The sequence below is a fragment of the Alligator sinensis genome, unplaced genomic scaffold (assembly GCF_000455745.1).
Source record: "Alligator sinensis unplaced genomic scaffold, ASM45574v1 scaffold87_1, whole genome shotgun sequence".
Taxonomy (NCBI): Eukaryota; Metazoa; Chordata; order Crocodylia; family Alligatoridae; genus Alligator; species Alligator sinensis.
The window spans coordinates 277,861-301,809 of record NW_005841929.1 but is presented as its reverse complement, the minus strand read 5'-3'; the positions used below and the strand labels follow the sequence as shown (position 1 = coordinate 301,809).

Here is a 23,949-nt window from a genome sequence, read left to right as displayed (position 1 = left end):
AAAAGGACCCTTGAAGTAATGTCTGGAAGTTCTCTCCCTGCCTGGATCATAGCTTCATACCCCAGTCATTACTATTCAGTTATTTAGAAGTAGCTGTTCTGCCCATTAACCCCTTTGTGACTGTTACAGTAAGGGGTTTATACATTATCTAAAAAAAAGTCCATGAAAGTGATCTCTCACAGTTATGTAGAGTAAATCTAACATTTCACACCAATTTTTGCTTCTCATCAGGACCTGGGCTGGTAGCCAGCAGCCAAGTGACCATGCTGAGCCACAGTCAAAACAAATACAGGATATCCTTGGATAATTGTGTGAAGTGAATCATGGAGGCATAATTGGATTTGCAGCTTCATGTTGATTGTTCCAAGTTGGTTCTTAGATTCTGGGCCAGGTCCTTCAAATATCTTTAATTCAGTGGATACCAGTTTTTTGCACCTTACATCACTTTTGGGATTGCACTAAATTTTGGCTTAAGTAATGATCATTATAGCAACCAGGGATCAGACTTATGTAGCATCTCCTTAGTCACTCTTTCTCTCTCTCAATTAAATCCCATGAGCTGGGAACCAGGTAGGTAACATAGAATCTACTGTGTTCTGGCCTTTGTCACTTAGAGTTCGTGTCCTCCAAAGCAGGAATCATTAGGTTAAGCTGATTTTGCATTTGCTATATCTTGGTATCCCACAGCAGGGGTTAAAACCTGGCTTTTTGTGTTAAAAATCCAGCTCATAATACAACTATTCTAAGGACCTTGTTCATGGTCATTTTGGGTGGCTCCTGGAGTTCTGAACCCCTGGAATGTTCACACATTAACACCTTAAAGTGGTTTTAAGCATTCATTATGTGGCTCAAAGTTATGCCACTCTGGGACAGGATTATATCTGATCTGCACTGTCCAGCTCCTGTTCCACTAAGGTGTGGCCACTCCCCACAGATGTGCTGCCCAAGATAAAGTCCTGACGTATCCCAGGATCTTTGCACCTTTGCCTGTAGAGCAGGGAGAGAAGCCTGTCCTGGCTCACCAGCCCTCTTGTGGCAACTCACAGCTACAGTTTCTAGTCCTGCCCCTGCTCACCAGGCCTCTAGTGGCAAGTCACACACAGCTGTGCAGGTGGGAGACAGTCGGAGAAGGTTTCTAGGCTAAAGGGTTTGAGTGCTCCAAACTCCAGACTTGCACTAACATGGATCAACATTTGTGTGGCTCATAGCATAAGGTGTAACAAGGCCCTAATGCTGTTTTAAGCCCCACCTATAGACACCCCCATATTCTCAGCACCTTTCAGTTGTGCTTAAAATACTGACTAACAATGTTTCTGAGAGTCAAAGATTCTTGGCATCTCTCAGAATGAGGTCTACAGTGAACGTGGAAGATGAGGCTTGTTTTCTGCTAGGGAATACCTTCCAGTGAGCAGGTTGGATGGTTCTGAGCATCTGGTTTTAGATGGACCCTGGCTGTGATAAGTCAAAATTCAGTCAGACACAAAGAGGGAGGTGCAAAGAAAAAGCAGAGACCGCCAAAAAAGAAGCAAGCAGTTTGTATGAACCCCCGCCAACCCCCCCATCCCCAATGTAGAATGTAGACCCTTTTCTTTTTGACAGAGGGACCTCCAGAGTCAACTGTTTACCCCCTCCCCCCCTGTTTTAAAGCAAGATGCAATATTCATCTATGCCATTACTATATTATTAATCACAGGTCAGGACATGCACCTTGTTATTCATATATGAGGTCTGTTCTCTGCCTGAGACTGCTACTTCTCAAGAATCTGCAGAACACAAAAACACAGCTTTGGATAAGGGGGAGCTCCACTGGTGTTTAAACCATCTTTAAGGCCTGACAGTTCTGGGATGATTGTCATCCAGCATAATTTAACACCTCAAGGACCTAAATTACTGCAACCAGGCCTAAACTAACTGTTGGCTGCTTAATGACCCAGTTGTCTACTTCTGATACACTTCCCTCCTATCTTTGGTAAATCCTTATACTGAGAATTACCTTAGGCAATGAGAAAATTCTTTGCCCATTTGGCTAAGCAACTTTTAAGATCCTCATGTGTTGCCATAATGGGAGCAAGAATCTCTTTCTTTCTCCCCCCCGCCCTGTGTGTGTTCAATTTACATTCCTCCTTGTCTCTAAGTGTGTATGTTCTTTTCTATGAATGCACACACGTGTGTGTGTAAATGTGCACACACACACATGCTCTGGGGAAATTATTCCAGCTCAACAGTAACAGTTGTCTCCTGGTGACAGGCTATGATTATGGAGACTATTACACAGTATTACAATAATGATATTGTTAGGCATGTAGCAAAGCCAGTGATTCTAATTTTTCTAGGCCTTCAGGCAGGAACTTATTTGGTGGGGGAGGCAGACTCAATCCTTTCCAAAGCAACTCCGCCTGCCAGGTGGGAGAGAGTTTGCCTCAGTGCTGACTTCCAGGAGGCAGATATGTTAGCATTTGATATGAGTCTTGAGTTCTTGAGTTTCTCCAAGTAAAAAAAAAAAAAAGTTTCCAGGATATGTTTATTTTGTAATTGCACTTTAGCACAAATTATTCAAGTGAGGGAATTCCATCATTACAAATACCCCATTTAGAGACCATGATATCATCTGTAACAATTCTTAGTATTACATTGATTTAAAGAGAGTGGGATAAAAAGACTATCCAGAGTCACCATGGCAAAGACTAAAAAAACAGACGAAGAAGAGTTAGGAGGCTTCCAAAGCTTCCCAGCATAAGCTGTCCTCTAAAATTGATGCTTAGGAAGAAACATTCCCTGGGTTGTGCTGTGCACATCCTCTTGCAATATTCCTCCAAAGTCAATGGTACTGACCACTTCTGGTGATGCAATAGATAGACAAGTGATCTTTCAATTTATGACAGTTCCTATGTTATTGTCACTACAGTTCAGGCCTGGTTCCCAAGAAACATGAAGTCACACAGGTGTCTGTGGCAGAGCTGAGGACTGAAAGTTGATGGAACTTCACACCTAGATCTGATGTAGCTGTGTATACCTCGGGCTAGCATTTTATATGCTCTTGTAGTCAGTAAAACAGCCAGTGATGGGAATGCAGAGAATCATGGGAGACACAGTACTGCCGGGGATGTTGGGCTATTGGAAAACATGGTGGTATTAACTCATGAGCAGGGATCCTGCTTTTCTCTGATTTACAAAAATCCCCAATTTTCAGATTAATAAAAGTAACCCCAAATCCACATTTTTCCATGATTACAATGAAACACCACTAATATGTACATAGTGGGGTTTCATTTTAATCATGGAAAAATGTGGATTTTGGGTTATTTTTTTAATCTGAAAATTGGGGATTTTTTTAAATCAGAGAAAATCAGGATCTCTGCTCGTGGGACAGTACTTTAAGTAGAGACATGAACTGCTTCAGTAATGTTTCTGCTTGGCAGTTGTGAACATGCAGCAAGCATGCTTAGTTTAAGCTTTCATGAATATTGCCTTGTTCCCCTCTCCCCTGTTGTAAAATTTACTAAAAACAAACGGATCAAAATCATAGCCTTATTAATGACTATAAGAGTGCAGGTTTCACCTCTGTAGAGTGGTTATTCTTTATGTATTATAATGCACCACAATGCAGAATTACTGGGCACAAAACTTCCCTTGCCCCAGGTGAAAGCAGGATTGTTTTTAGGGCTGTTTGAATATTCTGAAATCGTACCCTGGACTACAAAAAAGTGTCAGTTCTGCAAGGGTAATATTGTGGGAAAATTTCCAGCCTTCAGATGCCTTCAGACATACTTATCCATATTTGTGGCATATTCAAGGTCTAATGTTCCTCCTCTCAGCTGTATATTTTAAGAGAGAATGTTAATGGAAGGAAACATCGTCATAGGATAACGGTCTTCTGTGGCTAGATAAATGCCAAAGCAGCTCTGAAACACTTCACAAACAAATCTTAAGGCCAAAGGTTTTATTTTCAGAACACAAGACACTAATCCTGCAAAATGTATTCTAACTAGTGACAGGCAAACCTCAAAAGAAGTGGATTTCTATTGGAGACATTATCACAATTGTTATCTTCCAAATGGGGCTGAAGCAGGGACTGTCTTTCATTTTCTATCTTGCCTGGCGCCAAGTACAATGTTGTTACTAAACAAATAATAAATAAGAGTAATAAATATTGCAAGATTTCCAGTATTTCTAACATTGACTGGATCCCCATTCTCTTCCAGTCAAAGAAGTGTAAAAATATGTCTCGCTTCTAAAAATAGATGGTGATTGTGGGCTAGAGGAATCTTACTTTAAGTGTATTGGTTCCCTGTGCCTGGTTACAATGGTCCAGATTATAGCTTGAGTTACACCCACACAGCCTCTTTCTAATTCACTTGAATTACAGTGAGACAGTGTGACCAGTGGGCAGAGCTGTGAAGTAGGGACTTGGGAGGCCTGGTTTCTTCTATTCGTACTTCTGCACCTGGCCTCTTGTGTGTCCATGGGTAAGTTGCTTCACTTTTCTGTGTCTTTGGTTTCCTACCAATGAAATGGGGCTATAGAGGATTACCTGGCTTTGAATAATTATTCAAACACCTGTTTGAGTGCAGAATTTGGTAATAATATTAATAGTGCTGAATAGGCAAAATAGTTGATTAGTTTAAACCACAGAGAAAATGGCTTCCTGCAGAGTGAAATTCAGCTTTTGCATTGGATTAGCACGTAGCTTGAAGTGGAAAATGAGTGATGTATGGTCTTTGGGCTGGCTGTCTACACAGGACTGAATTTCTCTCTCAGAGCATAAATTGCCCTCCAGGACCTGATCCTGCAACTACATTTGCACAAAAATTTGACTTCAAAGTCTCTTCATAGACATGGGTGCCTACCTGGAAACCTTGAAGTCCCAGAGGTGTGGTGAAGGGGACAAGCGAGTCTCATACATTTGCAGAATTGGGTTTGAATGCCTTTTTTTAAATGCAACAAAATTCCCTTTACAAACAATGTAGTTGCCAGTTGGCTGTATCAGTGTGTGATCAGGAAAGAATAGCCAGAATACAGCAAGTGAACTGTTTGGAAAAAAAAAAATGCATGTGATACTGAATCAATTAGCTAGGACCTCTATCAGGCATTTTTTCATACACTGCTAATGCAATTCTGTACGTTAATTTTGTTCCTTCTGTATTTACCACACTAAGAAAAAGACCAAACAGACTTTTATGTGTTACCAGTGTATAGAATCCTGCACTGTAAGAGATTTTTTTCCCTCTTGAGTTAGGTATATTATCTTTGCATTTGGAAGATGTTGGACAAATTGCATAAAATAGTTTGTAGCGTAAGAGTAAAAATTAGCAATGCTCCCTTCTGATAAATTCAATTGAAACAATATGTTTGTTTATAGAACTGAATCTGTTACTGGAGCTCGCCAAATAATACCAGTCATGTTTCACAATAATTTTTTTTCCAGATATATTATTCAATGAATAATTTAAAAATATTTTCTGAGTACTAGCCATCTCTGATAGAAATAACAACAATAAAAAGCCTAAATAATAAATGTGAAGAAAAAACTCATCTAGGATTAGATCAAAAGGGGATTTCTAATTTTTGGTAACATCTTGCAGGTTAAATTTTATTAAAGTAAAAGTATGGGACTACAATGGAATTGTACAATCACTTTTTAAGGAACAGAGTGTGCCTTGTTAATGGAATCCATAAAAAGCTTCAAATTTCCTGAAATTTGCCCCTTCTGTTCCTGAGTCTGTATATGATCTCATAGGAAACTATCTGGGAGAGGCAGGCTAACTCCATTGCACAATCAAGGTAGCATTGTTATTTTAATGCTTAACTTGCCTTGCTTCCCTGCTATGAGTTGTTACCAACTTTTTTCTTTTGTTGCCAAATCTCTATTATCGGAATTGCCAATGTTCTTAGTGGGGTTATACAATACTATAACTAAGGGAACTGAGCCTAATTAATGTGTGTGGCTTAAATACTGGTCCTGGTAACACAGTCAATTCCCTTCATCCCCCTCTTTCTACCACAGCTTTCTATAAGGTAACATCCTTATAAATTTAGGCCAGTGATCAAAGTTTAAGATAGACAAAGAAAATGATGAGCTGAAAGAAAGTGATAGGATATTTCCCACTGATAGTTTCAGATACATTAAGACTACATACAAACATCACATTTGTCTTGGGATGAGCCATTTTATCGCATGGCAAAGTACAATAGTTCAGACATCCAGGTTTTGTCTTGGAATAATTCCTAAAAAGGTTGATAAGATAAGAATTACTGACAGTTTATCTTGGGACCTCACAAAGTACACCTGAATGGTTGTCCTGGGATTGCATAATTGAATGAATGGCAGAAAAACAGCATTGCATTCAGCTTTTCACTAAACCCTGATTAGAAGGGGGATGTGTCTACTTGCCAATCCCAGGACATTTCTGGTCTGGGACAAACACAGGCAAAATTTGTGCAGGGACAAATGTAACATCTGTTCCTAGCCTAAGCTAGGTAAGCCCCAATTCTCAGAAGTACATAAACTACTGAGAGGGTAGGAAAAGAAGGGCATGTCCACATGAGTGCGCATGCACACTTTGCGGCACCTCATAGGCTTTTTGGCTTTGACTTTGGAAATATGAAGTGCAGAGAACCAAATCACATGTTTTTGAGGCACCACAAAATACACCCCATGTATGTAATATGGTTCTCTGCGCTGCATATTTCCAGCGCAGAGCCAAATTTAGATACTGGGAAATCCTGGTCTCAAAAAAAAAAAAGTATGCCAAAAAAAAGTGGCATGGCACACATGGTAGCAACATGCGCCACCCAAAATCAGTCTGGCTGGTCAGAGCCACACTCTGGCTGCCAGCCAGGCTCTGCACAAATACCTGGATCATCTCTGCTGCAGCCCTGGGCCCCCAGGACTCCAGGTAAGGCTACTGGGGCCTGTCCAGGTGCTGCCCCCAGCTTCCCCTACCCCACCCGGGACAATTTGCTCTGCGCCAGAGCACGCATGCACGGGCATTCCCTGGGGACAACTAGCACTGGAACAAATGTGTGCCGCTGCTAATTCTCCCTGGGGAAACAAATGTGCGTGTTCATCTGGTCATGCCCTTATCCTGCTATTCTGTGGAAATCGGTAAGAGTATGAGAAATTGTTGAAATGGATTGCACCTCGAAGCTTCTCTTTCTTCAGAAGGTTTACATAAATACAGAACAACTCACCCAGTATAGTTTAAAGGCTCTTTTAATAAACTTGGGTATACCCAGGAGTTCCTTACTTTATATAACCCACAAAGGGAAACACATTAAACAGCCTCTGTCTCTGAAAGCCTTTTACGGAAGCTAGTGTTAATCTTTGCTGGCAGAGAAGAAGGAGCAAAGGTATCTGTTTTTTGTTATAGTGCAGAAGTACAATTATGGTTTAGTTAATGTGAATGGATAGTAAATGTACTGAATTGAAATTACACTGAGCCTAACCAGAGGACTCTGTGGCACTCTGTGTACTGCAGAGTTGTTAAGTTTGGCACTCTGCACTGGGTTCCAGTCAAACATTTTCTTAACCATATTAGGTTGTATGGAAATGGGCCAACAAGCCAATAGGCTTTTGATGTACTTATTATTTGTGCACATATTTTATGCGCTAGCCAGTGATTGCTTCTTTCTGAAACTTCTAACAGGTTTGATAAAATAAGACAACTGTAACTCTTTGGTTGAACTGCTATTAAAATTTTAGAATCAGAAAGCTTTTCCTAGGATAAAGGAACAAGTGGTTTGTAGAAGTATAATAATACTCTGCATTTACCTAGCACTTTTCATTCACAGCTCGCAGGACTTTTTTAGATGACTAACTGAACATCCGAATGAAAGCTTAGTTGGTAAATATTATGTTGCTTTCCAGGTGAGAAACAGACACCAAGAGAAATGAAGTGACTTGCATAAGGACACCGTGCAACCTGGTGGCACAGCTAGTGTAGTCAAGTCCCTTGTTTCCTTCCCCACCCCACTGGTTCTAGTATCAGACAAGTCAGTTCCTACCAGAGGTGTTCTAAGCACTCCAGGAAAAACACATTTTATGATAGATCTTCTGCCAGGTCTTCACACCTTTATTGTACTGCTTTTTGGAGTTAGCTGGGAGGGAAGTTAAAAATATTAAACCTAAGGAAGAATTCTGTTCTACTATTGTCAGGCAATCCCGAATCACAAAGTCAAGGGAATCCAAAGAAAGAGCATGAAGAGTTCACAAAAGAGTTCCTTGGAATCCCAGAGGCCAGCCACTGAAATACATTATTAGTTCTTCTTGCCCTGGACAACAAATTGCTCTCTGTTGTACACACACTAGACCTTTGTTCAGTCTAAATTTAAAATCCTTGTGTGAACGTGCTTCTACTGTGTCTCTTGGTCAAATGTTTCACAGGAGGACTGGTCAAAAATTTATCCTCAAAACAGTTTTCCAGCAGAAAATTAGAATTTTGATTAAATTAATGAAATGTATCTGCTCTTTGCAACCCCCGCAAACAAACGCCTTTCTTTTAAGCGTCCAAATACTCAAACCAATTTTTAAGTGACCCACCAAAAGTTTAAATTCTCAAATTCCTGGTCCCTCACAGAATATGTGGTTTGGATGTTTCAGGCCCTTATGTCTCTTCTGTAGGATGTGCTCCATGACTGCATTACATGATTCAAGATGGACCTTGGTTAAAAGACTTCTGTGATGCTGCATGGAAGCTCAGCAAAAGACAAAATAATAGTGCATAGTACATTATGCAGTCTGGCAAGGGAGTCAGGCCCACAGGGAAAATGGTAATAAGGCACTGTGGTGATTCTGATGGACAAATATTATGTAGAATTGAATTGAAACAAAATATTTTGCTTTGCTTATACACATTGAAATAAAATATTTCATTTGGGGAACATTTTTTTTTCTCATCGAATTTTTTCAGATGCAAAGGTTTGAGGTTCAGGTTGACCATTTTTGCTGTTTTAATGAAAATCTGAAAATTTCTGTTGGGGACAGAAGAGGAAACCACTTTCCAAGCAGTGGGTCTCTGTTCCATAGCCCATTAGATTTCAGTGTTGGGTTTAGTTGCAGGAATGCCTTTTGGCATTTTTCTCCAATATTAATTTAACTGTATAATTCATAGCTGTAAATTCTTGTATCATCCTAAATAATTCCATCCCCTCCCTTTAATGCTGTTCAAACACTTGCAAGCAGTTGTCACATTTCTTCCTTGGGATTTATTCAATCTACGCATGTTTTCTTTTAATCTTTCTTTGCAAGTTAATCCCTCCTGTTTGCTTATACTTTTTACTGCTTTGCTGTGATCTTCCTCCAGATTGTTGTTATCAGTCAGGAAATGAATTGTCCAGAACTGAATGCAGTATTCCAGGTCTAATAACCCTAGGATGGTATGTAGGGGTTGTTAACTCCTATGCTCCATGACATTCTGCCTTTGCATGCAGCCCAAAATAGCTTGGACTTTTGTTGCTGCCTTATGATAATCCATCTGAATCTATCCTCAGTAGAAATTGGGATAAACACCCACAACTTTGACTCACAAATGCTAAACCTGGTTTTGCTTCTTATTTGTTCTGTTTACACCAGTGCAAAGTGAATGCAATGTGTCAGTGTGCAAATAAGATTTTTACTTCTGACCTGCACCTGGTATAAGTGATGACCCACGGTGCAGAATAATTGAAAATAAAGACCCAGAACCACCTCCTGCAAAACCTTGAAGTTAATGAGGTCCAGTACAGCCTTTATGAGTCAGGATTTTGCAGAATTGGGCCCAGAGGCTATAAATGTAATAAACGTGTCCGTGATTTATAACATTATTAAACTAGCTTATCTTTGGGAGTAAATGATTTGAGGTTGCTGGAGATAAATCTGATTGAAGTGAGGAATTCTCTAAGAGATAATTCACATGTTTACTATACACAGTTGCTGATATGGTCTGGCTATAAGAGATTACAAAACCATTGGAATGTGTAGTTTTCTTTTTAAATATTTTTTTATGTGAACTCAGTTCCCAAGATGAAGGATTTTGCTGTGTATTCATAGAGACCAGAGCAGGGATGAAGGATGATAGGAAGGTTGGTGAGTGAGCTGAAGAATGCAGGGAAGAAGTTCAGAGGCACAGTAGTCCATGTGGATTAGAAAAGATTTTTTATGTCGATCGGTATCTGCCAGAACCCATCAGAATTGATACAAAAACCAAGTTAATGTAACATTAAAATATTGGAGATGGCAACTTTGACACAGGATTCATTTAAATAGGGGTGCATGCTTATCTTTGTAGATTTAAACTCTTTCTGTGATTTTGATTTCAAGTCAGATCCAGCACTAGAAGGACCCTTTTTCCTGGTTCTAGTTTAATTCTCGCAAGAATTCTTTGTGTGAAATCTTGGCCCAAGACAGGGGATTCTATGAAGAATAGCTGATCTTGCCATGTTTTAGCCATTTGTGGTTACAATCTGATGAAAACAGTTTGCAGTTTTTGGTGCCATCTGATCTGGATGCAGATTCTGACTTCAGTACTTCGTGATAAACCCGTCCAGTTCCAAACAGTATCTCCCCTACACTTCACTAATCAACTGCCTGCAGAAGCCAGAAATGTATGCTAATTTTATGATTTTGAAAGTAAAGAAATCATGGTGAGTTATTCTACAATTTGATGAGGACTCTATTTTTGCTTTTGGATACAAATAGTTATCAGCAGAGGCTGATGACAGGGAAGGGTTTGTTCCTACTGCAGTCAGAGGTGTGATGGCAGCCTCTGGAGAAAGCAGAGAAGCTGTACTGGCATGGGCTTTGGGTACTAAGGAAGTAACTGGGGTGTGAGCTGGGCTTGTGCAGCCTACACTGAAACCCAATACTGCCATGGCCCTGTGCAAACACTTAGGGAGAGGTAGCTTCTGCCATTAAGTACTTGCACATCTGAGCAGTAGCATAACTAAGAGGGAGATGAGCAGTAGGGCTGTGCAAAGCTTTGGTAGCCAATTCGATTCAAAGGAGATTCAGCGGCCAAATCTGAATCAAATCAGGAGACCCATTAATCTCTCCAAATTGAATCGGAAGCTTCTGAATTGATTCAAAGAAATTCAGAGATCTGGCCATAATCTGTACAGGTAAGCACTAGGCAGTGCTGGTGGGAGCAGCCAGGGGAGCAGCTGGATGGGCCCCGGTTTGAACCAGCAGCCCTGGGAGAAGCTATGGCTCATCTGATTGCCCCCTTCCCCACCACGCTAGGGTGAGGCAGACAGTGCTAGCAGCTCCAGAAAAAGCAGCAGGGGCTGGGGAGGATGATTGGGAGCTGGGGGATTGAACTGGGAACTGAGGAATTGAACCAGGAGCTAGAGGGAATGATCAGGGGCTTCCCCCCAGCTCCCTGTTTGATTCCCTAGTTCCTGGTTCAAACCCCCAGCTCCCTGAACGTTCCCCCCAGCTCCTGTGGCTTCTGGGGCTGCCGGCTCAAGCTGCGGCTCATCTGGCTGCTCCCTCACCGGGGCGAGGCAAGCAGTGCTGGCAGCCCCAGGAGAAGGCGTGGGGGCTGGGGAGAATGATCAGGGAGCTGGGGGATTGAACTGAGAACTAGGAAATCTAACCAGGAGCTGGGGGGAAGCTCCTGTTCAATACCCCAGTTCCTGGTTCGATCCTCCAGCTCCCTGATCATTCCCTCCCAACCTCCTTGATAACGGAGCATTTATTAGCTTTGTTATCAGCATTTAACACCCCATGAGAAAACAAAGCCTTTCATTAGTTCAAGCTCTTAAGCAACTTTTTCCAAGGAAGGGAACATTCCAAGGAGGGACATTACCAGCTATCTGTTGATTCGCTCCAAAAAGGACACAGTCCTGTCTGCCTTTGTCCCGTCTGCCACAGCACATACTGTAATCAGCATGTCATATGCTAGCTAATGCTGAGGTGTCTGTGTAAGGCAGAGGGGAGGGGGGAATCCCTGCTTCAGCAGGGACTGGTGATGGAAGGAGCAGGGGGAAGCCAGACAGACGCCTACAGTCTCTGCTGGAGCTCCAACCAGGGAGCAGAGGGGAGGGGCCAGCCCTGTTGTTGAGCAGAGAGCCCCACCCAGCCCAGAGAGCATGCCGGGATGTTGGGGGAGTCTGGTTTAACTTAAACCAGGAAGGGGTCTGGGACAGACATTGCATAAACCAGTTTGAGCAAAATCAGTTAAGTCTGATACTACATTCAATCAGGTTTATGTCAAACCAGTTTCAGCCATTTTCAAGCTGGTTTATGTGCGCTGAACAGCTGTTCTGTTACAGGTATAAACCGGTTTCTGATCACTTAAACTGGTTTATGTGTAATGTTTGTCCCTAGCCTTGAGGTGTAGTCCAGAGACCAGACTGCACCCTGGCTATTAATTCTAATTGTTCCATTTGGAAAGAAAGGGCTTTTCTTCTGCAGCTTGGCTGGCAGGCAGAGAGGTGTTAGAAGTGGCTCCTACCTCCATTCCATTAAGTATGGCTGGCCCAGTCTAGAGAAACTAGTCCTGATAAATTTTTTTGGAAGCAGAATGACAGCTGTCGTGGGTGAGTCCTATGTTCTGGCCCTTGCACAACCATGCATGAACTAGTCACAGTCTGTGCCTAAGCTTCAAAGCTTTCAATTAAATCCTAAATAAAACATATTTTTTGAGATAGACCCAAGCTCTTAAGTTCAAATCCGAATGTAGTCTGGGTCCACACTCCCATTGTGTGCATAAAGAAAAGCATTTTGATTCATTGTTTGTTTTGGCCCATCTCTAATTTTTCCTGAGCAGACTTATATGTATATATTTGTGTATGTCTACAAAGTACCTTGTCGTGCTATAGAAATTTAGAATGTATTCAGGGTGACGACATTTACCTACAATTCATAGAGTAAAGTACTCATATTGTTGCATTTTATCTAAAACATTAGCTATTCAAATTTTCGCAAGATGACCTAATACCCTGAACATAAAAGAAGATTTAATTTTATGATTAAATAAAATGTGTATTTGGGCATGTTAAAATAAGATCAAATCTTGTGCTTCAGGGCATAAGCTGATTGCTGCAGGGTTCAGAGAAGAATTCATCTGCCTTACCATGCACAGGATTACATAACTGGTTGAATGGATTATGGGAATGATTCACTGTCTGCTGAATCAGCAGGTATTGGCCACTACTGGAGGCAGAATACCAAGCATTATTGAATAGCAGCCAGATATGGCATTGCAAATACTAGTGTCCCTGTGATCCAAACTGAAATGACTAAGAAATATATAGGTAATGAGAAATGCATAGCACAATCAAATTAGACAAGTGGAGCAATTCAAATGAAAACAATAGTCAGAATAATAAAAACATTATGAGAAATAGGTACCTACTGGTACCTACTGGTCACACCTACACTAGATATTTACTATAATTAGTTGCCTAATTAACTGTGTAGTTAATGTCTTCACATTTACATGTGTGCCCCTATTAGGGCTCACTAAACTAATAAACTCCAAAATAGAGGCAGCAACTCAGGCTGATTAAAAAAGACAGATTCTCTTCATGCAGTAGCTTCATAATAAGTATCTTCACAAAGGAACTAAAAAAAATGAGGAGTTAAAATGAAAGGCTGTGTCCAACAATATCAGAGCATATAAAACCAGAATTTTGATTCATTGTTTTGTTTGGCCTGGGGGATCGCAGGAAACGTTCCTTTTCTTGGATTTGAGTACATGGTGGGCTGTGTGTGGGAAGAGACAGCTGCTGAAGCTCCAGCTTTGGCCACAGCCCTGATCCAGGCTTGGAATTGGAGCCTGAGCTGCTGTCCCCCACCCACTTGCTCCCTGCTGCCTCTGTTCCCCATACTGCCTGTGCCTCCCTGCCACTACTTCCCATTCCCCCGTCCTCTCTGCCATTTATCCTCAGCTGTGGCTCTGGCTTCATATCTGACCCTACCTAACCAGGCAGCAGCAGTGCTGGTGGTGACAGGTTTGGCCCTGCCTCCAGATCTGGCATGGTCCTGGGGTTGGGGTGAAGCTGCTGCTGCTGCAGCCACTGCTGTCTGGCCAGGTGAGGGCCATAGCCAATGTGTGCTCTGTGCCCTGAACTAGAGCTGGAGCCATGGACTTCAGAAAAGCAGACTTCAGCTTGCTCAGGGAACTCATGGGCAGGATCCCCTGAGAGGCCAGTCTGAGAGGGAGAGGAGTCCAGAGAGCTGGCTGTATTTTACAGAAACCTTACTGAGGGTTCAGGAACAAACCATCCCGATGTGCAAGTAAGGCAGAAGACCAGCTTGGCTGAGCAGGGATCTCTTCATTAAGCTAAAACACAAAAAAGGAAGTATATAAGTGGAAACTTGGACAAACAACTAGGGAGGAGTACAAGAGTATTGCTTAGGCATGCAGCTAGCAAGGGACATGAAAGGTTTCTACAAGTATGTTAGCAACAAGAGGAGGGTCAGGGAAAGTGTGGATCCTTTACTAAATGGAGAAGACAACCTAGTGATAGATGATGCAGAAAAGGCTGAAGTATTCAATGCCTTTTTCACCACAGTCTTCATGGGCAGAGTCAGCTCCCAGACTACTGCACCTGGCAGCACAGTTTGGGGAGGAGATGAGCAGCTAACAGTGCCAAAAGAACAGGCAAGGGACTATTTAGAAAAGCTGCTCATGTACAAGTCCATGGGGCACCGTCCTCTCTGCCATTTATCCTCAGCTGTGGCTCTGGCTTCATATCTGACCCTACCTAACCAGGCAGCAGCAGTGCTGGTGGTGACAGGTTTGGCCCTGCCTCCAGATCTGGCATGGTCCTGGGGTTGGGGTGAAGCTGCTGCTGCTGCAGCCACTGCTGTCTGGCCAGGTGAGGGCCATAGCCAATGTGTGCTCTGTGCCCTGAACTAGAGCTGGAGCCATGGACTTCAGAAAAGCAGACTTCAGCTTGCTCAGGGAACTCATGGGCAGGATCCCCTGAGAGGCCAGTCTGAGAGGGAGAGGAGTCCAGAGAGCTGGCTGTATTTTACAGAAACCTTACTGAGGGTTCAGGAACAAACCATCCCGATGTGCAAGTAAGGCAGAAGACCAGCTTGGCTGAGCAGGGATCTCTTCATTAAGCTAAAACACAAAAAAGGAAGTATATAAGTGGAAACTTGGACAAACAACTAGGGAGGAGTACAAGAGTATTGCTTAGGCATGCAGCTAGCAAGGGACATGAAAGGTTTCTACAAGTATGTTAGCAACAAGAGGAGGGTCAGGGAAAGTGTGGATCCTTTACTAAATGGAGAAGACAACCTAGTGATAGATGATGCAGAAAAGGCTGAAGTATTCAATGCCTTTTTCACCACAGTCTTCATGGGCAGAGTCAGCTCCCAGACTACTGCACCTGGCAGCACAGTTTGGGGAGGAGATGAGCAGCTAACAGTGCCAAAAGAACAGGCAAGGGACTATTTAGAAAAGCTGCTCATGTACAAGTCCATGGGGCACATGGGATGTGCTCGAGGGCGATGAGGGAGTCTCCCACAACATTCTTGCAAGCAGGCTAAAGAAGTATAGGTTGTATGAATGGGCTGTACGATGGATAGAAAACTGGCAGGATCATCAGGCTCAGAGGGTAGTAGTCAATGCAATGATGTCTAGTTGGCAGCCGGTATCAAAAGGAGTGCCCCAGGGGCTGGTCCTGGGGCTATTTTTGTTCAATATCTTCATCAATTACCTGGAAGATGAGATAGTGCACCCTCAGCAAGTTTGTGGATGATGCCACACTAGGGGGAGTATGCTGGAGGGTAGGGCTAGGATTCAGAGAGACCTTGGAAATTTGGAGGATTGGATCAAAAGAAATCTCATGAATTTCAATAAGGAGAAGTGCAGTCTTGAACTTAAGATAGATTAATCCCATGCATTGCTACAGCAACTGGCTAAGCAGCAGCTCTGCAGAAAAGTTCCTGGGGGTTACAGTGGACAATAAGATGAATATGAGCCAACAGTGTGCCCTTGTTGCCAAGAAGGCTAACAGCAAACTGGGCTGCATTGGTAAGAGCATTGTCAGCAGCTCAAGGGAAGTGATTCTTCCCCTGTCTAGGCCACATCTGGAGTACTGTTTTCAGTTTTGGGCCTCCCACTACACAAAGGCTGTGGGTAAGGTATAGAGGGTCCAGTGGAGGGCATTGAAAATATTTAAGGGGTTGGGGCACAGGACTTCTGAGGAGAGGCTGAGGGAACAGGGCTTATTTAGTCTAGAGGGAAGGCTGAGAGGGGATTTAATCACAACCTTCAGATACCTGAAGGGTGTTTCCAAACAGGATGGAGATAGACTGTTCTCAGTGGTAGCAGATAACAGAACAAGAGTAATGGTCTCAAGTTGCAGCAATGGAATTTTAGGTTAGAGATTAGGAAAAATAAGAGGGTAGTAAAGCACTAGAACAGGTTATCCAGAGAGGTTGTGTAATCTCCATCCTTGGAGGTTTTTAAGACCTGGGTAGACAAAGCCTTGGGTGGCATGATCTAGTTGGGGATGGTCCTGCTTCGAGCAAGAGGTTGGACTAGATGGCTTCTTGAGGTCCCATCCAACCCTAATTTTCTATTATTCTAATCATCAGCAGGGGGATGCAGGCACCAGGGGAGCAGGTGGCAGGGGAGACACAGGGACTTGGGGGGGAAGTGACAAGGAGGCAGATGGTGGCAGGCACTAGAGGAACAAGTGGTGGGGGGGGCAGGTGACAGTGGGGCAAGGAGTGTGGGTCAGGCAATTTGAGTCCTCTGCCACCTGCCCCACCTACTGCCGCTTGCTTTCTTTGCTGCAGTGGGGGAGGGGGCAAATTTAAGATAACCCTCCAATGTGCTTGAATTTGACCCTAAGGCTAGGTGCAGACAGTCAAAAAGCCCAAGGCTGAATCAATTCAGTCTTTGCAGGTTAGTCTGAACTACACCGATTAAATTGAAACAGAAGTGAACAGACATTAACCTTTGATTCAGGAAATGATGCACCCACATACCTGCAGTGGTTCAGGCCAGAAGCCAGGGGTGCTAGAGCACTGCTCTCTGGCTTTGTGTTCACTTTCTCTTCCTGCTGTCTCTGAGGTCTCTGGGATTTGCAGTCCAGAATTATAGCAGCAGGACTCTGCGGGGTTGCTCATCATGTCCTTTTTCTGTTTCTAGGTGCCTCTGGGTTTTGTAGTCCGCTGCTGCAGCCAGGAGTAAGTTTTTGTGGGGGAAGGGGTGCTTAACCCTCCGCCCTGACCCCAGACTTCAGCTGGGGTTTGCCTGGGGGGGTGGGGAGCCCCCCCACTGAGTGGGCTGCTTCCCCAATCAGGCTTGCCCCTCCCCCCCAACTCCTTGTCAGCCAGCCTTCACTGCTCCAGCCAGGGCGCAGAGGGGCAGGGCCAGCCCTGCTCTCTGGAGCAGACACCCCAGCCCAGCCCAGCCCAGCCCAGCCCAGGGCTGGAAAGCATGCTGGGATGCTGGGGGACTGTGATTTAACTTGAACCAGGAAGGGATCTGGGACAGATGTTTCATAAACCGGTTTACCCAAATCAGCTAAGTCTGATACTACATTCAACCAGGTTTATCTTAAACCAGTTTCAGACATTTTGCAACTGGTTTATGTGCACTGAGCTTCTGTTCTCTTATCAGTTCAAACCAGTTTCTGGTTATTTAAACTGGTTTATATATAACTTTTGTCCCTAGCCTAAACGAATAATTAATTCTCCATGTTTGTTCAAGCATTGACTCTCCCAGAGGCAAAAATTGCTATTTATAATGGTGGTTCTTGTGACATCTGTCCCTTGAGAAATGGAGGGAAAGTATCTACTAATTTTCCCAAGGTCACCAGAGAGGTTGTTAGGTGCTAACAATTAGCAGCCACATTTGTGCTACAAACTAGCAGCTCTGTGGGAAACTGCTCTTCTACCTTTTGCAGCTACCATGAGCCATCTGTTTGAAAAGGCATACTTTTCTAGCTTGTAAAAGACACAGGCACTTTTGTCATGCCACTATAATGATGTTGTCGCTGAAAAGTGGTATTGGCCCTAAGGAATGGTAGAAATGAACTTACTATAATAATTAAATGTTATGTTGTATGTGTGATTCCTTGGTTTTTCAGTGTGCTTGGAATGGGAGATTAACTAGCATCTCATAAACACTCCTGTGCATTAACTGGGTGAAGGTTTGCTCTGGAAGAGTGACCATTCCCTCTCTTCTACAGAAAACGTACAATATTTTTTCTCTTTGAGAGACTGGTGAAAAGATGGGTTGTATTAAAGCTTAGCTACCTGCTCTGATGAAACTCCTTGATTAGGTCTTGTCTACCCTCTCAGGTGAATATCTCTGCAAAGTGCAGTGTACTTATCTCTGATGTGGAGAGGGCTTCTGACTTCCAGTGGTCATCCACAGCTCATAGAAGACGCTCAGTACTTTAACAAAACCAAGTCCTTGCTTCTAAATACCGCTTCCTAACCTGGTGGATTGCACACTATAGGCTTGATTCATTTGGAAATTATTTTCCAGTGAGACAACTTTTGATTTAGTATTTTGAAATTCTGCATAATCCATGTTTGCTTAAGCTATATTAATTGAGTTTTTCATAAAACATGCAGTTCTAAAAAAGACATTTATGGGTTTGAATTAGCAGTTAGTTATGTAGGGCAAATAGCAGTGTCTCATTTTACCATATGAAAGGAAATTTGGGCTTATCTTTAACTGCAGATAAAAAATAATACCTGGAAAAAGAGACATGTATGATTTATTTATAAGTGTTTTATATTTCCATAATGAATTTTCCTTGAGTTTTAAAAAATATAGTCTGGCAAAAAGCAGGGGTCTTTGGTTCATTAGTTCTTTGTGGTTGTCACAAATGATTAGTTAATTGCTCTTTTTACATATGAGAGCCATACTTCAGGAAAATATTTAAAGCATGCACTTAAATATATGTGTACGGTATTTTGCTGAAATTGGGGCCTTAACCTGCTCCTAGCTCACTATCTTTGTTGCAAAAGTAGAGTTATACTGAAATTATCATTAATATATAAGTAATCAGTTAAAATGTTTTATACCTTCCTCTTTTGTCTATGCCTAAGTGTTGGGCAGGTGTGGAAAAATGGGCTAATGCCCTCTTATTTTCCTTAAAGTTTGGAATTCATATCTTATTTCAACTGGAAGTTTTGGGCTACTTTTAGAAAATTCTGACAGCCTAAGAGCTGAAAGACCAAATGCTGAACTATTGGCTGTGGATGCATTGGCATCAGTTTTAGTGTGACTCTTTTAAAAAAAACCTTTATGACCCTTGCATTATTCCTATTTATTTTCAGTGAAAAAGGATAAGTTAGTCAACATGTTGCTCCATGTTGCTAGTGATAGGCTCCTTTCAGTACCCAGGCTATCTTGGTTATCTCCACACTACACTGTAATCTGCAGTGTAGATATAGCCCTAGTAAGAATTTGAGTACTTAGAGCTATCTGCATTCAGATTTGCCCAAAGTCTTGTGAAAAATTCCGTTCTATGGAACTTTCAATAACCGTAAGTAGTTAAGACCTATGGTTAGGTCCTCAACCTTAGTTCTTTCTCTTTTCCATGATGCAAAAGGGATGTTACTTCATCACAGATAGATGGTTGGGAATTTCCATGGCAAATATGTATTTTTCATCGGTGTCAAGCTAATGAAGGACAATCTCCGATTGTCAGTCTCCCTCTTGCTACTCAACTAACACAGTATGATGACTCTAAGCAGCATCACTTTTTTTAGCTGGTATTTGGTCTGTTTGGGCTCATAGACAGCTATCATGTGTTAGAATAGCTTCTAGGCTGATTTGAATTATATATGGCCAGGGGGACGAGCAGCTTGAGAATCAGAGATGCAACCACTTTTTCAACAATCTCTCTCCCTTGATCTGGCTTGGCCTAGGAGAGAATATGGCTCTTACATTCTCTCTCATATGAAAGACAGAACCTCCAACAGAGCAAACCATCCATGCAGACAGTGATTCATGACTGATTGAGGAAAGAGTGCCACCTACTGAATCACATCACCATTTCCTGAAGTGCCTATCCAAACACTTACCCAACTTTAGCTTGTTTAGTCTATGAGGTTTCACAGTTGCATAGTACAAACTTATATGGAGGGAGGAAATTACTTAATTTCTTCATATTTCCATTTTCTTTCCTTTTGTATGGAGAGCCTTGAATACATTCCATTTGGATATTTGCAGATAACTTTTGCCAAGTATCGCTGCTGAGATATCTATATTCACAGCAAACGAAACAACATGAGGCCCCATCCTGCACATCATATTGAGGCAAACCTATCTTTGTTCTTAACAGGTTCTATGTATTTTAAGTAGTTTGGTTGTTAAAGGTGGGAGTTGCCATCTTGTGTGCACATCTCCTGACTGAAATGGGGAGATAAGCACTTCAGGTACTCTTCCTACGGCGTAAGGAGAACCGGGATCCGAGTGTTCTCCTTTCTGACTGTGGACTATTTTAGACTTTGATACGAGTGATCAGTTGTGCAGCTGGTTAAGACTAGAGATGACTTTTTTTCCTTTTTAAACTGTCATTATTTTCTTGAATATATTTGCTTTTGATGTTGTTAGTGGATTATTAAGGAATTTACTTGACAGATTCAACCTCTCTTTTAGGGCTGTGCAGATCAGCACTGTTTCGTTTTGACATTATCCCTTTGAAACAGTGAAACAGGTGTTTCGTTTCATCATTTCATTTAGTTTCAAAGCACTGTCCCATTTGTTTCGTTGAAACTGCTTCGCTGTTTCAACATGTTTCGACGTTTCACCCATAGGCTATAATGGGAAATCATGAAAATGCCTAAAACTTTGTCATTTCTTGCCTAATTCAGATGAAAATTGCAGGGACGGTAGCTCTTCTAAGGGCATGAGGCCTGCCAAGTTTCAAAGAGATAGGTGCAGAGGTTTCTGGGAAACTGCATCTTAAACTGTTCAAAGCAAAACTCCTGACAGTTGCTGGCAGTGGCAGCTTCCCATCATCCTGTGTACAGATCTGGGGGCCCGCACCCCCAGGAGGGCTGCAGGGCTGTACTGGACTCCTCCTGGGGGTGCAAGTCCCCAGATCTGCGCTGGATGAGAGGAGGTTGCCTCTGCTGCCTAGGACCAGTGGCAACATCAATCTCCAGCGCTGGGTGCAGGCTGTGCCCAGCACCGGTCCGCGGTGGCAGTGGCAGCCTTCTCTCATCCAGCGCACAGATCTAGGCATTTGCACCCCCAGGTGAAGTCCGGTGCAGCTCCACAGCCCTCCTGGGAGTGTGGGCCCTCGGATCTGTGTGCCGGATGAGAGGAGGCTGCTGCTTCCGCCTGGGACTAGTTCTGAAGACAAGTAAGCGTAGCTTTGAAACTCGAAACATTTCAAAACTTTTGAAACGTTTTGAGTGCCCTCATTTTGTTTCGAAGCTGTTTCAAAAACTTTTGTTTTGTTTCAACTTCCCTGTTTCAAGCTTGAAATGCATTGAAACAGCTTCTAAATGAAACACCCAGTGAAATTTCGCACAGCCCTACTCCCTATACTTATTTGGCCATGTTGCTTTGAAATTCTTAACTGTAGATATGTGCACTGTAAGCTCGTGGTTCAAAGTGATTCAGGCCTGATTACTCTAGAGAAAGAGACAGCTATGGGATATATTTATTAATGATATGGTTTATTTTGTTGTCAGGAGACATGATCTGAACCTGAAATAATGCTGAACATTCATCCCTTAACTTTGATGACAGCAGTGGGAACTGGGATTCGTAGCACTTCACAGGAAGTGCTTCCTAACTTTTAAGGTCACACCCCAAAATGGTTCAGGAAGATAGCTACAGCTGATCACATACATGATGTTTAATATAAATGAAAGGGACAGGCTGGACAGAGGAAAGGAAAGAGAATTGGTGGGATATATGCAATTAATAATGCTTACCTTGCAGCCTGCCAAAGAGTCATACAATGATGAAGGGGTGCATTTTTTGATTTATTTGCTTCTGGATGAAAGTTGCAGAGCTTTAAAAATGACTAATGAATCTCTTTTCAAGGTTCATATCTACGACCGAATTCAGATGTGCAGGAATTTAGTCTACCCTAACTGCAGCAGAAAGTTTAATTTTGCTCATCCAAAGACAGAGTTATAAGGCAAAACAGAGACACTGGACAAGATCCAGCACAAATAGCTCAGTTCCAGTGAAAACTGGAATCAGATGTACAATACATATGATAGACTAATAGGCCAATGCTATTTTACTATACATTAATTGAAGTTCCATTATACCAAGTATTTCGTATGATGCTGATTATGGAAATAATTATAGCAATTTTACATAAGATGTCAGGAAAACTGGATTGTTAACAATGATTGCTATGGTAGGAGCATTTTTGTCTGTATATCCTTGAAATTCATTCTTTAAAGCTAAGCCATATTTGTATTTACTGATCATATCTTCAGCTGTGCAATCTACCATAGTTTCACTCAAGTCAAGTCAGCATAGTTCCATTATAGCAGCTAAGACCTATTATACATTACATGTGCACCCCAGAAAGTCTCTTGATTATAGCATTCTGTTTAAGTGTCTTTTATTTTTTGATATACGTTGTTAGATATGTCTGTATACATGCATGATTGTTATGATTAGCTCCCTGCTTCAGCAATTTTGAAGTAAATTGGACTAACTTTATAAAATTCAGCAGTTAGAGCAGATTTAAATTAGTGTAAACGAGAGCAGGCTTTGGTTTTTGAAGCAAGCATAAATGTGTACAACCTTTGATGAATATGATAGGCTTTTACCAGGCGATTTTCAAAGGCACAGGTTGGTTATATACCTAAGTCCCATTAAATGCCAATTGGAATTGGGAACCTAATTGCATTTGTGGCTTTGAAGATATCCTTCTTAATAGAAAGCTACATAACGCGAGAACTGAACATTTGACTATTGCAGATGACTCGGAGAGACTGCTGTTAGAGCTACAAAGAATAATATACAGGGATGAATGTTTGTCATATTTCTGTTAAAATTCTAGTGACACTTCATAGCTGAGCTGAATTTTTAGAACAAAGTTTATAAAGATCTAAGAAATGATTACTTAGAGTTTATAAACACATTACAGACATGACCAATCATTGTTACAAGCAATCTACTGGGGCAGTATATAGCAATTGTTAGTAATTATCAGGGATTTCGGTTCTCTCTGTTTAAAAATCCAAATTTTTCTAATAAAAAAAATCCAAAATTATCTGATTAAAAAAAAAACAATTTTTTTTACCGCCCCCCCCAAATCTGCATTTTTCTGTGATTAAAATGAAATGCCATTGTGTGTATGTGTGTGTGTGTATATATGTTATATGTGTGTGTGTGTGTGTATATATATATATATGTTAGGACTGTGAGGAACTTCAGTCCCTGATTCAATTCAGTGGAGATTTGGCCTGATTCAGTGGCCGAAATGCCAAATCTATCCCCTGCTCCCAGGTCCCAGAACCCCAGTGTGTGGTGCACAGGGAGGTGTGTGTGGGGCAAGGTAGGGGTGTGAAGGGTAGGGGAGGTGCCAATCCATAGGCAACACCATAGGCAATGCATTGGGGAATTTGGGTGGCTTGTGCTCCCCACAGATTTGTACACATACAGTGGGGCATGGGGCTACAGCCTGGCTGGACCGGCATGGGCAGGAGCCATTTCCAAAGCTCAGCAGGTGGGATCCAACACAGGAGGGTGGAGCGGGGCAGCGAGACTTATTGCTGCTGCCACAGCCACTGGATCTCCCACACCAGCTGTGCTGCCAGCAGCATGAGAAGTAGTGGACTGGGAGTGGGGGGTATGCTGCCTTCACCTCCTCCCACCACCCGCCGCTCACACACTGGGGAATAGGAGGAGGGTGCTCATAGGCATCTCTTCAGCCTGCAAGGGGAAACCCATGGTTTCCTGTATTTTTATCCTTTAAAGGAGAAAATCTGCATTTTTCTGTGACAAACGGAAAACCCAGATTCCTGATAATTAGTGTTTAGAAATAATTATCCCTTATTTT

At 42.3% G+C, this 23,949-nt stretch overlaps 1 protein-coding gene across 2 annotated transcripts in view; it reads left to right on the top strand.

The window, feature by feature from the left end:
* Positions 1-23,949, top strand: part of CALD1 (caldesmon 1) — a 283,619-nt gene that overhangs the window by 58,981 nt on the left and 200,689 nt on the right. Inside the window, exon 1 of one of the 2 annotated variants that reach the window (XM_006019422.3) lies at positions 4,364-4,466. The exons of the other annotated variant lie outside the window; for it this stretch is intronic. The gene's annotated coding sequence lies outside the window, so the exon portion shown is untranslated. Of the gene's footprint in view, positions 1-4,363; positions 4,467-23,949 lie in introns of those variants that run through there. 2 annotated transcript variants of the gene reach the window in all.